This window comes from Panthera uncia, chromosome C2 (assembly GCF_023721935.1).
Source record: "Panthera uncia isolate 11264 chromosome C2, Puncia_PCG_1.0, whole genome shotgun sequence".
NCBI classification, from domain to species: domain Eukaryota; kingdom Metazoa; phylum Chordata; class Mammalia; order Carnivora; family Felidae; genus Panthera; species Panthera uncia.
In genome coordinates, this window is record NC_064810.1 from 113,883,147 (window position 1) to 113,899,616 (window position 16,470).

The following is a 16,470-nucleotide window of genomic DNA, read 5'->3' on the forward strand; positions in this document are numbered from 1 at the left end:
AGACAAATACATGTAAGAATTCAACCTGATATCTCTGAAAAAATATAGACTAAGGGAAAGGTAGAGATAAATCTATAAACTATTTATTTACTCATTTATTCAACAAATATCTTTGAACCTATATAATTTTAATTCTATATAATTAGTACTATCAGAGGCACTAGACATAGAAGGGAAAATAAATCGTATATGAACACTCTACACTAAGTTTAAAGTCAAATAGGCAAGGCAGATATCAATTAAAAAATTACACACATATTTTGATGCTGTTATAAAGAAAGGTATGGAAGGACATAGAAAGCTATATTACAGTATTCAAGACAAATTTTATAAAATTTCTTGACATTCTCATATATGACAATGTATGTAAATTTTATATTTTGTATTTGTGTATTTTAATGTAATGCAAATATAAGTGTGATGTAAAAAATAATGTAGCCTCTATGGAAAAGAAACAGAAGATTATAAGAGAACAATTCAGAAAAAAAAAAAGGACAATATGCACAATAGGACCAAATGAAAGGAAATAAAAGGTATAATGTCAAAATAAAAATCCATACTGGAGAGAGAACAAAACCAAACCAACATGGAGAAAGTAATATCGGTAATATGTGGAACAAAATTAAGAAATCCCTCCTACAATAAACAGGATACAGAGAGATGAAAATGATAGAAATGAAGACTATGGTTGTATGGGGCGCCTGGGTGGCACAGTCGGTTAAGCGTCCGACTTCAGCCAGGTCACGATCTCGCGGTCCGTGAGTTCGAGCCCCGCGTCAGGCTCTGGGCTGATGGCTCGGAGCCTGGAGCCTGTTTCCGATTCTGTGTCTCCCTCTCTCTCTGCCCCTCCCCCGTTCATGCTCTGTCTCTCTCTGTCCCAAAAATAAATAAAAAACGTTGAAAAAAAAATTAAAAAAAAAAAAAGACTACGGTTGTGGAAAGCACAGAACAGACACCTAATACATGAATAACTTGAATGTCTAAAAAGAGACCACAGAAAATAGAACCAAAAAAATAGTTCAAAATGGTGGGGAAGGAGGTGGAAGTGGATGGAATATTCTAAAGTGCAAAAAATCTTGTGTAGCTAACATATGGTAAAAGATTAAAAGCTTTTCCCTAAGATTAAGGAGAAGACAAGGATGCTTGCTTTCACCGTTTCTATTCAACGTAGTTCTGGAAATTCTAGTCAGAGCAATTAGGCAAGAGAAAGAAATAAAAGGCATCCAAATTGGAAAGGAAGACCTAAAAGTATCTCTATTCACAGAGAGCATGTTCTTACATGATCTTCTTAAGGATCCTGCCAACTACTTTGTTTCTGCCAGTAACTCCTCGATCACACCCTAGGGCACACCTAGGGCATTATCTAATACAGTAGGCACCAGCCACATGTGCTCTTGAACTCTTGAAATACTAGTGTGACTGACAGACTGAACTTTAAATTTTATTTAATATTATTTAATTTAATTTAGAATTTTCAAATGATGTGTGATTTAGTTATTGAAAAACTTTTAAGAATGTTTGGATTGATTTCAATTTGAGTATATAAATTGACTTTTTCCAACTGTAATGTTTCTGAAATCTAAATACCTATCAAACATCTCTGATAAAATTTTAACTTCTTTTTTTATGTTTATTTATTTTTGAGAGAGAGAGAGAGACAGAGAGTGAGTGGGGGAGGAGCAGAGAGAGGGGGGGAGACACAGAATCCAAAGCAGGCTCCAGGTTCTGAATGTCAGCACCCGACATGGGGCTGGAACTCACGGAGTGAGAAATCACGACCTGAGCCAAAGTAGGACACTTAACTGACTGATCCTCCCAGGTGCCCCTAAAATTTTAACTACTTAATTGAGATGTACGATAAGTGTAAAATATATCTCAGATTCCTAAGATTTAGGATGAGAAAAAGAGAATGCAATACATTTTGTTAATAGTTTTTATATTGATTTCCTGTTTAATAATATTTTATAATATTAATAATATATAATAAAATAATAAATAATAATAAAGTAATATTTTTCTATGTCTGGTTAAATAAAATATATTATTAAAATTAATTTTTTCCTCTGGAGGAGGAGTCAAGATGGCAAAACAGCATGGAAGGTTTTTGTGTGTCTCACGTCCATGAAATACAGCCAGACCAACACTAAACCATCCTACACACCTAGAAAACTGATTGGAAGATTAACACAACAATCTGCACAACCTGAACCACAGAATTCAACAGGTATGCAACACGAAGAGCTGAACTTGGGGAGCAAGAAGCCCCAAAACGTAGGGAACCCCGTTTGTGGGCAGAGAGAGGACAGAGACTGGGGAGGGGAGAGCATATGGGAAAAGCACCCCTCCCCAAAAGCAGCTGGAGAGAAAGTGGAAAATTGCAAACAGGCATAGGGACTAAACTAAAAAGGGAGAAAGGAGAAAGAAGAGGGTTTAAATTCTATTAAGACTGTAAACAAGGGGAGCGCAAAGGCTGCAACTCTGCAGCTCAATACCTGGTGGTGCTCTGGTAGGTAGGGCAAATCCCCAGGAACACAATGGGGTCCGGGAGGTTCTCGGGCCACACAGGGAAAAGCGGTTCCACTGCTGGAAGGACATTTCACAACAGTGAAATTCTCCACAACAGTGGAGACTGTTGAAGCCACCTGGTCCCAGCAGACCCTGGAAGGCAGCCACATTCGCTGGTGCTGGGGCAAGGTTGTTGAGGGTGAAGCTTGGTGCCAGATGTGGGTTGCAATTTTCCATAATCCCTGAAACGCTGAGGCTACACTATCTCTCGATCTTTTTTGGGGGTGGGCTGGCACCTGGCCACAGTCTCAGGGCACCGGCAACAGCAGGGTCCAGTGGGCGTTCCTGGGTGCAGCCGACATTTGGCCATTGCTCATTCGGCTATTGCTTGGTGAGACCCTCCTGCAGAGGGGCAGAACAGGTCAAAGCCGCAGTCCTTCGGAAGTAAGGGGCCAGGGAAAACAGCCGCATCTCAGACAAAACTTGGGAGAGAGGTACTGCCTGGGGCCTGGTCACGGAGAGTGAAAAAGCAGGGAGTGGACGAGAGCTGAAGACGGAGGACCGGTGCGCGATTGCTGATCCAGGAGAACAGCCTGGGTGGCTGGGTGGCGCCATTTTTCACCCCTCCCGCGCATGCACACTGACGAGCACCTCAACAATCTACCCCAGTAGGCTACCAGCGCCATCTAGGGGAGAGCGGAGCTGTTACACAGAGCCCTGCCCAACTGGGCCAGCTTCGCTCTTCAAGAACACAAACCTCACCGTGGGCTTAATTTATGGACTATAAAGAGCTACATGGACTGACCTCCAGGGGAAAATAAAGCTATTTCAGTCCTACTTTAATCTGTTAGCAGGTTCACCTATTCAATTTTTTTTCCTCCCTTTTTTCTTTTTCTCTTTTACAATTCTTTTCTTTTTCTTGAATACAGAAAGAGAAAAAACTCATTTTTATTTTTAATTTTTATTAAAAATATGTCTAATTTTTATTACTATATTTTTTACTCTTGTGTAAATTTTTTGAAATTCTACTTCCATCATTTTATTTTAGTCTACTTCAGTGTACTCACCTTGTCAAATTTTCAAACAATTTCCTTTTTTTCTTTCTTTTTCTTTTTTCCTCTTCTTCTTTTCTTTTTCTTGAATGCAGAAAGGGAAAAACTTAATTTTTACTCTCAATTTCTTTTAAAAATATTTTATTTAATTTTTATTACTATATTTTTGCTTTTATGTAACTTTTTTCAAATTCTATCTTACTCCCATCATTTTATTTCAGTCTACTACAGTGTATTCACTTTTTCAAATTTTCAAATGATTTATTTTTTTGTCTTTTCTTTTTTCTTTTCTTTATCTTTTTTCTTTTTCATTTCTTTTCTTTCTTCTTAAATACAGAAAACAAAACAATCCATATTTCTTTTTAATTTTTATTAAAAATATTTTTCTATAATTTTTTCCTACTATATTCTCTAATTTTGTGTATTTTAGTCTACTGTAGTGTATTCATTTTTTCAAATTCTCAACCGATTTCCTTTTTTTTCTCTTCTCTCCACCCCCTTTTTTTGTTTGTTTGTTTGTTTCTCTAATCTGTCAAACCACTTTCTACTCCCAGACCAAAACACACCTAAGATCTACATCATCTATTTGATTTTTCTGTGTGTGTGTTTTTAATTTTTAATTCTAATATTTTTTTAATTTTAATTTCAATTTTTCTACCTCATTAATTCCTTTTCTCCCTTCAAAATGACAAAACGAAGGACTTCACCCCAAAAGAAAGAGCACGAAGAAACAACAGCCAGGGATTTAACTAACACAGACACAAGCAAGATGTCTGAACCAGAATTTAGAATCATGATAATAAGAATACTAGCTGGAGTCGAAAATAGATTAGAATCCCTTTCTGCAGAGATAAAAGAAGTAAAAAATAGCCAGAATGGAATTTAAAATGTTATAACTGAGCTGCAATCACGGATGGATGCAGCGGCGGCAAGGATGGACGAGGAAGAACAGAGAATCAGCGATACAGAGGACAAACTTATAGAGAATAGCGAAGCAGAAAAAAAGAGGGAGATTAAGGCAAAAGAGCATGATTTAAGAATTAGAAAAATCAGTGACTCACTAAAAAGGAACAACATCAGAATCATAGGGGTCCCAGAGGAGGAAGAGAGAGAAATAGGGGTAGAAGGGTTATGTGAGAAAATCATAGTGGAAAACTTTCCAACCTGGGGAAACACACAGACATCAAAATCCAGGAAGCACAGACGACTCCCATTAGATTCAACAAAAACTGACCATCAACAAGGCATATCATAGTCAAATTCACAAAATACTCAGGCAAGGAGAGAATCACGAAAGCATCAAGGGAAAAAAAAGTCCCTAACCTACAGGGGAAGACAGATCAGGTTTGCTGCAGACCTATCCACAGAAACTTGGAAGGCCAGAAAGGAGTGGCGGGATATATTCAGTGTGCTGAATCAGAAAAATATGCAGCCAAGAATTCTTTATCCGGCAAGGCTGTCATTCAAAATAGAAGGAGAGATAAAAAGTTTCCCAGACAAACAAAAATTAAAGGAGTTTGTGACCACTAAATCATCCCTGCAAGAAATTTTAAGGGGGACTCTCTGAGGGGAGAAAAGATGAAAAAATATATATGTAAATAAATAAATACCAAAAGCAACAAAGATTAGAAAGGGCCAGAGAACACCACAAAAAACTCCAACTCTACAAGCATCATAATGGCAATAAATTCATATCTTTCGGTACTCACTCTAAACGTCAATGGACTCAATGCTCCAATCAAAAGACATAGGGTAACAGAATGGATAAGGAAACAAGATCCATCTGTATGCTGTTTACAAGAGACCCACTTTAGACCTAAAGACACCTACAGATTGAAAATAAGGGGATGGAGAACCATCTATCATGCTAATGGTCAACAAAAGAAAGCCAGAGTAGCCATACTTATAGCAGACAATCTAGACTTTAAAATAAAGACTGTATCCAAAAGATGCAGCAGGGCATTATATCATAATCAAGGGGTCTATCGACCAAGAAGACCTAACAATTGTAAACATTTATGCGCCAAATGTGGAAACACCCAAATACATACATCAATTAATCACAAACATCAAGAAACTCATCGATAGTAATACCATAATAGTAGGAGACTTCAACACCCCACTCACAGCAATGGACAGATCATCTAATCAAAAAATCAACAAGGAAACAATGTCTTTGAATGACACATTGGACCAGATGGACTTAACAGATACATTCAGAACATTTCATCCTAAAGCAGCAGAATATACATTCTTTTCCAGTGCACATGGAACTTTCTCCAGAATAGACCATATACTGGGACACAAATCAGCACTAAGTAAGTACAAAAAGATCGAGATCATACAGTGCATATTTTCAGACCACAATGCTATGACACTCGAAATCACCCACAAGAAAAAATTTGGAAAGGTAACAAATACTTGGAGATTGAAGAACATCCTACTAAAGAATGAATGGGCTAACCAACCAGTTAAAGAAGAAATTAAAAAGTATATGGAAGTGAATGAAAATGATAGCACCACAACCCAAAACCACTGGGATGCCGCAAAGGTGGTCATAAGAGGAAAGTATATAGCAATCCAGGCCTTCCTAAAGAAGGAAGAAAGATCTCAGATACACAATCTAACCTTACACCTTAAGGAGCTGGAAAAAGAACAGCAAATAAAACCCCAAAATGGCAAAAGACAGGAAATAATAAAGATTAGAGCAGAAATTAATGCTATCGAAACCAAAAAAAAAAACAGTAGAACAGATCAATGAAACCAGAAGCTGGTTCTTTGAAAGAATTAACAAAATGGATAAACCACTAGCTAGTTTGATCAAGAAGAAAAAGGAAAGGACCCAAATAAGTAAAATCAAGAATGAAAGAGGAGCAATCACAACCAACACAACAGAAATAAAAACAATAATAAGAGACTATTATGAGCAATTATATGGCAATAAAATGGGCAATCTGGAAGAAATGGACAAATTCCTAGAAATATATACACTACCAAAACTGAAACAGGAAGAAATAGAAAATTTGAACAGACCCATAACCAGTAAGGAAATCGAATTAATAATTAAAAATCTGCCAAAAAACAAGAGTCCAGGGCCAGATGGCTTTCCAAGGGAATTCTACCAAACATTTAAGGAAGAGTTGACACCTATTCTCTTGAAACTGTTCCAAAAAATAGAAATGGAAGGAAAACTACCAAACTCTTTCTATGAAGCCAGCATTACCCTGATTCCAAAACCAGAGACCCCACTAAAAAAGGAGAACTATAGACCAATTTCCCTGATGAACGTGGATGCAAAAATCCTCAACAAGATATTAGCCAACCGGATCCAACAATACATTAAAAAAAATTATTCACCACGAACAAGTGGGATTTATACCTGGGATGTAGGGCTGATTCAATATCTGCAAAACAATTAACGTGATTCATCACATCGATAAAAGAAAGGACAAGAACCATATGATCCTCTCAATAGATGCAGAGAAAGCATTTGACAAAATACAGCATCCTGTCATGATAAAAACCCTCAAGAAAGTAGGGATAGAAGGATCATGCCTCGAGATGATAAAAGCCATATACGAGGCATGCCTGGGTGGCTCAGTTGGTTGAGCGTCCAACTTCACCTCAGGTCATGATCTCACAGTGTGTGAGTTCAAGCTCTGCGTGGGGCTCTGTGCTGACAGCTCAGAGCCTGGAGCCTGCCTGGCATTCTGTGTCTCCCTCTCTCTCTGCCCCTCCCCCACTCATGTGCACTCTCTCTCTCTCTCTTTCTCTCTCTGTCAAAAATAAATAAACATTAAAAATAAATAAATAAGTGAATAAATAAATAAATAAGTAAATGATAAAATAAAAGCCATATACGAGCGACCCAACGCTAATATCATCCTCAATGGGGAAAAATTGAGAGCTTTCCCCCTAAGGTCAGGAATAAGACAGGGATGTCCACTCTTACCACTGTTATTCAACATAATATTGGAAATCTTAGCCTCTGCAATCAGACAACACAAAGAAATAAAAGGCATCCAAATTGGCCAGAAGGAGGTCAAACTTTCACTCTTCGTAGATGACATGATACTCTATATGGAATTCCACCAAAGATTCCACCAAAAAACTGCTAGAACTGATTCATGAATTCAGCAAAGTTGCAGGATATAAAATCAATGCACAGAAATTGGTTGCATTCCATTACACCAACAATGAAGCGACAGAAAGAGAAATCAAGGAATCAATCCCATTTACAGTTGCACCAAAAACCATAAAATACCTAGGAATAAATCTAACCAAAGAGGTGAAAAATCTATACACTGAAAACTATAGAACACTTATGAAAGAAATTGAAGAGGACACAAAGAAATGGAAAAAGATTCCATGTTCCTGGATAGGGAGAACAAATATTGTTAAAATGTCAATACTACCCAAAGCAATCTACATATTCAACGTGATCCCTATTAAAGTGACACCAGCATTCTTCACAGAGCTAGAACAAATAATCCTCAAATTTGTATGGAACCAGAAAAGACCCTAAATAGCCAAAGCAATCTTGAAAAAGAAAACCAAAGCAGGAGGCGTCACAATCCCAGACTTCAAGCTATACTACAAACCTGCAATCATCAAGACAGTATGGTACTGGCACAAGAACAGACACTCAGATCAATGGAATAGAATAGAGAACCCAGAAATGGACCCACACACATATGGGCAACTAATCTTTAACAAAGCAGGAAAGAATATCCAATGGAATAAAGACAGTCTCTTCAGCAAGTGGTGTTGAGAAAACTGGACAGCGACATGCAGAAGAATGAACCTGGACCACTTTCTTACACCATACACAAAAATAAACTCAAAGTGGATGAAAGACTTCAATGTAAGACAGGAAGCCATGAAAATCCTCGAGGAGAAAGCAGGCAAAAACCTCTTTGATCTTGCCTGCCGCAATTTCTTACTCAACACGTCTCCGGAGGCAAGGAAAACAAAAGCAAAAATGAACTACTGGGACCTCATCAAGATAAAAAGCTTCTGCACAGTGAAGGAAACAATCAACAAAACTAAAAGGCAACTGACAGAATGGGAGAAGATATTTGCAAATGACATATCAGATAAAGGGTTAGTATCCAAAATCTGTAAAGAACTTATCAAACTCAACACCCAAAACACAAATAATCCAGTGAAGAAATGGGCAAAAGACATGAATAGACACTTCTCCAAAGAAGACATCCAGATGGCCAACCGACACATGAAAAAATGCTCAACATCACTCATCATCAGGGAAAGACAAATCAAAACCACAATGAGATACCACTTTACCCCTGTCAGAATGGCTAACATTAACAACTCAGGCAACAACAGATGTTGGCGAGGATGTGGAGAAAGAGGATCTCTTTTGCATTGTTGGTGGCAATGCAAGCTGGTGCAGCCACTCTGGAAAACAGTAGGGAGGTTCCTCAAAAAAACTAAAAATAGAACTACCCTATGACCCAGCAATTGCACTACTAGGCATTTATCCAAGGGATACAGGTGTACTGTTTCGAAGGGACATATGCACCCCAATGTTTATAGCAATACTATCAACAATAGCTAAAGTATGGAAAGAGCCCAAATGTCCATTGATGGATGAATGGATAAAGAAGAGGTGGTATGTATATCTATATATATAGATATATATAGATATATATAGATATATGTATATCTATATATATAGATATATATAGATATATATAGATATATATAGATATATATAGATATACACACACACACAACAGAGTATTTCTCGGCAATGAAAAAGAATGAAATCTTGCCATTTGCAACTACGTGGATGGAACTGGAAGGTATTATGCTAAGTGAAATTAGTCAGTCAGAGAAAGACAAAAATCATATGACTTCACTGATATGAGGACTTTAAGAGAGAAAACAGATGAACATAAGGGAAGGAAAACAAAAATAATATAAAAACAAGGAGGGGGACAAAACAGAAGAGACTCATAAATATGGAGAAGAAACTGAGGGTTGCTGGAGGGGTTGTGGGAGGGGGGATGGGCTAAATGGGTAAGGGGCATTAAGGAATCTACTGAAATCATTGCTTCACTATATACTAACTAATTTGGATGTAAATTTTAAAAAATAAAAAATAAAGTTAAAAAAATTAAATTAAATTAAATTAATTTTATGTTGGGGCACCTGAGTGACTCAGTCAATTGAGCATCCAGCTTTAGCTCAGGTAATGATTTCATGGTTTGTGAGTTCAAGCCCCACATGGGGCTCACTGCTGCCAGAGCAGAGCCTGCTTTGGAACCTCTCTCCCCGCTTCTCTCTCTGTCCCTCCCCCGATCATGCTTTCTCTCTCAAAAATGAGTAACATTAAAACAAAAAACAACACTAATTTTATCTATTTACCTTTTTTAAACTTTATGTATTTCGAGAGAGACAGAAAACGTGAGTCAGGGAGGGGCAGAGAGAGAATCCCAAGCAGGTTCCACGCTGCCAGCGCAGAGCCAGATGCAGGGCTTGAATCTCCGAACTGTGAGACCTGAGCTGCAGTCAGATGCTTAACCGCCTGAGCCACCCACGCGCCCCTGTTTACCTTTTATGTAGCTTCTAGAACACTGAAAATTACATTTGTGGTTTGCATTCTATTTCTGTTGGGCAGTATTACCCTAGACATTGCCATTACCATTGACAGCACTGAAATATCAATTCCAAAGGTCCCACTCCTTGATCGTAAACTATCTTTCCACCGAATACCCCAACTCCAATCATTACTGAAACCACCAAGACATTCCATCCATTGATGCTACCATCTTACACCACCCCTCCTCCAGGCCATCAGTTCCCTTTTACTCAACTTAAACTCCATGTTCCATTGTTACAGATAAATTAATGAAGAAGGTAACAAAAAACAAGTCCCAAGCAGCAGAGGGGGGAGGAGGGGGAAAGACATGTAGCGGTAAAACATGTACAGCTAATTTTTATTGTGTGCTCTCTGTTTTACCTTATTTTTTTAATCTCTCGACAATATAATGAGGTCGTTACTCATTTTATGTTCATTTTCTCCATGAAGAAATAGGGATTTTGAGAGTTTAACTTACCCCAAATCCTAGCGCTAGTAGTGGTAAAGCTAAGACGTTAACCAGGCTTAGAGATGTTCTTGCTCACTACCTCCTAGTTTCTGTCACATACTATGACACCATGATAGAAAAAGGAAATAAATGATAAGCTTGCTTCATAAAGCAATTGCTGCCTCAGGGGCCTCTAGGTCTTTTGTCTCCTGCCTGAATTTGGCCCACTCTTTTGATCCCCATCTCCTGTCTCTGATTCTGACAGCTGCTTTTACAGATGATTCAAAGCTATGCTTAGATAGCTTCACAACCCATTCTCCATAATCTATTTCTTCTAACAGTTCCAGGAGTAATTCATTTATTTATAAATTCAACAAATTTGTTGAGGACTTTCTCTATGCCAGGCACTGCTGTAGATACTGGTAAGACAGCTATGAACTAAACCAGAGTTCAGCAAACTGTAAAAGGTCAGATAGTAAATATTTTAGGCTTTGTGGGCCAAGGGGCAAAATCAATAATGTAGTACTTGTAAAACAAAAGAGAAAACAAATATCCTCAATTTTTATTAATGAAATTAAAAATATATTAATAAAAAATGAGTACAAGTTTTTTGTAATACAGGTCTCCCAATGAGAAGGATAAAATCCTTTCTCTAGAAAGGATAACATTTTGCTTAATTTAGATTAAAAGTTAGTATTCCTATAATCAAATCCATTGCAAATGTTCATCTGCACATCCTAAGCTCAGGCAATACCAGAATGATAGGCCAGAAATGGCTGTAGTATGCCAATCACTGAACCAAACATAAAAAAATCCTTATATTCTCATGGAGGGATAAGTTATATAGGCCATAAACAAATATAATACATCACATGGTGATAAATGCTATAAAGACAAATAAAGCAGGGAGGGAGGAATCAAAGGTGGCTAATGAAAGATGGCAAAAACAATGATTTTATGTAGGATTGTCAGATGACCACTCCTTGGCTGAAACAGAGACCTGAAGAAACCAAGAGAGTAGGCTATTGGAAGAAACTGAGTGTTCCAAGCTGAGGGATCTTGGTGAATTCTCCTGAGTAGATGTATGTGTCTAATCAGTGGACACACATAAACAAGGGGATGGTGGCAGGAAATAAAGAGGTGGCTTTGATTATAGACGTCCTTGTCAGTCCAGAGTGAAATGTGAAATCATTGCAGGGTAGCGGGAAAAGAAGATAACTGGATGAAAATGGAAGAGTTGAAAACATAAATGAGACCAGACACAGCTTAATCACTTAATCTCCACTCTTCAATAAATTGGGTCATACATAGAAGCAATTTTGAATAACTCCTTCTCCCCCTACTTACTTATTTTTTTTTTTTTTTTTTTTTTTTTTTTACTGAATGAACCAGTGACTATTTTGTCAGCATAGGTTCTGAAAAAGATAAGGATAATATCTTATCATTTAAATAAATTCAACATATGCATATAGACAGCTATAATATGTCTAGAAACTTTCTAGTTATTGTGGAAGAAATGAAAGAAACACAAGGCAAGGCCTTCTAATCACAGTAGAGAGCCAGAAGATACATGAACAATGGATGAAATCCCCTTCTGGGGAATCTCCTGCTATGTGTACATCACTGGAATTCAAATTTCCCTGGAACATAGGGAGAACATAGGAAGGACTACTCCTCCACTTTGATATTTGCTGTTGTGTAAGCTGCCTAACCCTTGTTTTTCTTTCATTTTCCAGCCTGGTTTTCAGCTTTCCATGGTTCCATGAATACCTGGATTTTCATCTAGATGGCCAGAGTCCATTTCTATTGCTACTGACCAAAAAGTCTATAATGTCAATGATAGAAGGCAGGGCAATTTGGGGCATCCAAGGACTAACATTATTACAATAAGAAAATATCATTGGGGCTTTCTGGGTGGCTCAGTCGGTTAAGCCTCGGACACTTGATCTCAGCTCAGGTCTTGACCTCAAGATTGTGAGTTCAAGCCCCGCATTGGGCTCCATGCTGGGCAAGAAACCTACTTAACAAAATAAAAATAAAAGTAAAGTAAATAAAGAAGAAAATATCATTGCTATACAACAATATGAACGTTTACAAAACACTGAAGTATACACTTAAAAGAGGTTATGATAGTAAGTTTTGTTATATATATTTTATCACAATTGAAAAAAAAACAGGAAAAAAGGGCAGGGGGAAACTCTTGGCTTCAATGATGTAAGCAGGTAAACATCAAAATGTACATTTAAATATGTGCAATTTAGGAGTGTCTGAGGGGCTCAGTCAGTTGAGCGTCTACCTCTTAACTTAGGCTCAGGTCATGATCACAGGGTTGTTGGATCAAGCCCTTCGTCGGGCTCCGTGCTGAGCATGGAGCCTGCTTGAGATTCATCTCTCTCTCTCTCTCTCTCTCTCTCTCTCTCTCTCTCTCTCTGCCTCCCTCTGCCTTTTCCCTGCTCTTGCATGCATAAGCCAACATATGCGCATGCTCTCTCCCTCTCAAAAAATTAAAAAATCAATATGTGCAGTTTACTTTAAGTCAATTATGCTTACAAAATCTGTTTACAAAACAAATATTAAAAATGTGTCACTTTCTTATCATTTTATGCTTATAAGAAAAGAAAATACCGTGAAATGGATGTTTGGCAACATCTTCATTGAAGAAATAAAATTTGTGTTTACCCTTGAAAGCTGAATAGAAATTAAATGAGTTCAGAAGAGGAAAGAAAAAAAAAAGAATTCCAAACAAACAAAACATTACCAGGTAAGTAGGGAGATATGGCTGTACATATCAGGTTTGGGGGAGTGAAATAAAGTAGTGTTAAGGAGTCATAAGGGCAAAGATATTGAATGGTTATGGAAATGTTACCTTTTGGAAGCTTTGAATGTCAAAAAGAGGACTGAGTACTTGAATTTTTATGCAATGACAAAGAAGATGGTGAGTAGAAATCAATACCTTGGAAATAAAATCACGAAACCGATGAATTACACATGCCATTTTTGAGGCTTCGATAGTTATTTAATTTGTGTATTCTTAAGAATGATTATTCTTTCTATCGCATATCCTGTAAATTGCTTTGTTAAATACCTTTTCCAACCTTCTAATGTGCTTTTATGTGCAATAAAGGCTAGGGAGTTAAAAACTAAACTTCTCAGACTCCCTTGAAGTTAGCTTTCCAGATATCATGTTCTGCCATCAAGTGCATTTATGCAAGACTAGAATTTGGATCTGAAGTAAATGGGAGAGAAGTGACAAGAGACATCCATTTTGTTAGTGGAAATTGGGGCAGAGACAGCATGGAGCCAGGAGCTTTCGTGGCAGCGTCCCAGGTAAACACAGTCATGGCAACACCAGCAGCTCTCTTGGCAGCCCATTTCAGGAGTGTGGCTCTTAGAGGTGTCCCTGGAAACTCAACCTAGAATCTGGTTCTTGAGCCCTCCCAAAGATTCAGCAAGCCATTTAACGCTCTGTAATAAATCTTGTTCTGCTGACACTAGCTCACTGGGTTCTGTTCTCGGAAACTAACCCTGACAAATATTTGTTCTAACTATACCAGTTTGGAAAAAATTATCACGCTGTACTTTGTTGATGAAGAGCATGTGTAGGTACACAAACACAGTAACATATATCTTTCCTTTCAAAATCTTGAAATATTAAAATTCATCACATTATTATCACACCCCATGTCCTTCTGTACTCTAAACAAAAGAGGGATCCTATTTATTTAAATCTTATTCGGTAGAGAATATCAGTGTTAAGAGAATAAGTATAATGTATGTATCCATTTTGATGTTTCCAAAATATTTTTCTTGATTAATTAGAAAAATATACAGTAGTTAGGGGCGCCTGGGTGGCTCAGTCGGTTGAGCCTCCGACTTCGCTCAGGTCATGATCTCACAGTCTGTGAGTTCGAGCCCCGCGTCGGACTCTGTGCTGACAGCTCAGAGCCTGGAGCCTGCTTCCGGTTCTGTGTCTCCCTCTCTCTCTGATCCTCCCTCGTTCATGCTCTGTCTGTCTCTGTCTCAAAGATAAATAAACATTAAAAAAAAAAAATTTTTTTTTTTAAAAAAGAAAAATATACAGTAGTTAATTCTGATAAGGAAATATTTATTTGGCAGGACTGAGTCTCAATTTAGTCAAGATGCTCTTTAATATACTGAAATTAACTGTTGTAATGACATGAAAATTCTATGATGCTATTAATATGATAAGGATGTGGTTTTTTTGTCATGTAGCGTATTTCCAGAGTTCATTCAGTGGCTTAAGCTTCTTTTTCCCACGGGAAAAGCAAAGCAGATCCTTAGAGAGCTCATAGTAGCAAATTTATCACTTATTTTATCAAAAAGTAATTTGTTTTTAATAAAAACATTCCACTGGTTGACAAATGAAATAATAAAGCTACTTGGCTGTTGTCATTGTTTTTAAAAGAAGTGTGTGTGTGTGTGTGTGTGTGTGTGTGTGTGCGTGTGTGTGTGTGTCTGGTATCTGAACACTGTCTTATCCTCTAACATAATGTAAGTATTGGGGATGTGAGTATGCTGCTATGCATCCCATGATTAGGAAAGCATAGAAAACTGATTTTAGTATGCTTTTGCTCTTAGCAGCAGGATATAATCATTTATAACAGAAATTATAAAATTGCGCATCAGCATACTATGTACATTTCAGATTACCAGACTACATTGTATATCATGTGTATATATATTGCTTGTGGATGTATCAGAAAATCTTTACTTCCACATGTTCCTATTTTTTGCTTATTTAAATCAATAGCTACACAAATTATACTGAGGTCATACCAATGTTTCCCTATCCAGTCATGTCAACATTTAAGTATTGAACACATTTTTCTATTGATTTAAATGTTAAGTATCTTATTTGTCTTGAAATATTATGCTTTTTATAACTGATTTTGAAAAATATGCCAATGGATGTTGAAGGGATAAAACCTTAGAAACAAAAAAATGTAAACAGAAATAAGTGAAGCAAAAGCCAATTTGATAAAGTATTTACAAGGTACCTACGATGTACATGGCATTGACTTAGATTCTAGGACTATAGAAAGGTTTACCTAATAAGCCCAACAAAGAATGACAGAGGGAAAGGAAAACATATTGCTTCTAAATCTGAGACACACTCCAAGCCAGTTTGATCATAGCTTAGTTTTTCATACAATGAGCTATGCATCTGTGCTTCGGGGCCACTTCCAAATGCCCTGAGGAAAGAGGGAAAAAAATGCAGTCATTCAGACCCTAAACATCTAACTGCATGACCCTATTATAAAATCCTTTTTTATTTTGAAGGTGAGGCTGCTTCCTGGAATTTATGCTCAAATGCAATTTGGAGTTCTTAAAAACATTATCTCCTTAACTTAAACATTTTGCATTTGCATGAGACACCAGGGAATATGAAATGATGCACTAATTGAAACATGACTTAATAAGCAGTCCATGAAACCAGGAGAGCCCCTGAACTGTAATCCCAGCTTGGATACCACTTGCTGTGTTTCTTTGGTTTAATTGAATAATACACCAGAATTTTTAGTTCCCCCATTTGTTGAAAGAAATAAACAGTGAAGCTACCAGTCACTGAAAAATTGAATAAATTAAATGGTTAATTTTGTGCCTTTTTGTAAGGATGAATTATATATGTAAAGTCATGTTTGCTGAAAATAGAGCTTGCTGCCTAAAAAGCTTCTTCTACAGGGGAAAATTCTACCAAAATCTATAGATTATGGCTTGTTTCTGATTATTGATTTATCAAGCTCAATTTTGGTATCTTTATTTGAGTACTATGCTAATTGGTAATTCAACGAATTAAAGTGGCATAAATCATTAAGAAAACTGAGGCAAATCTGTATGTA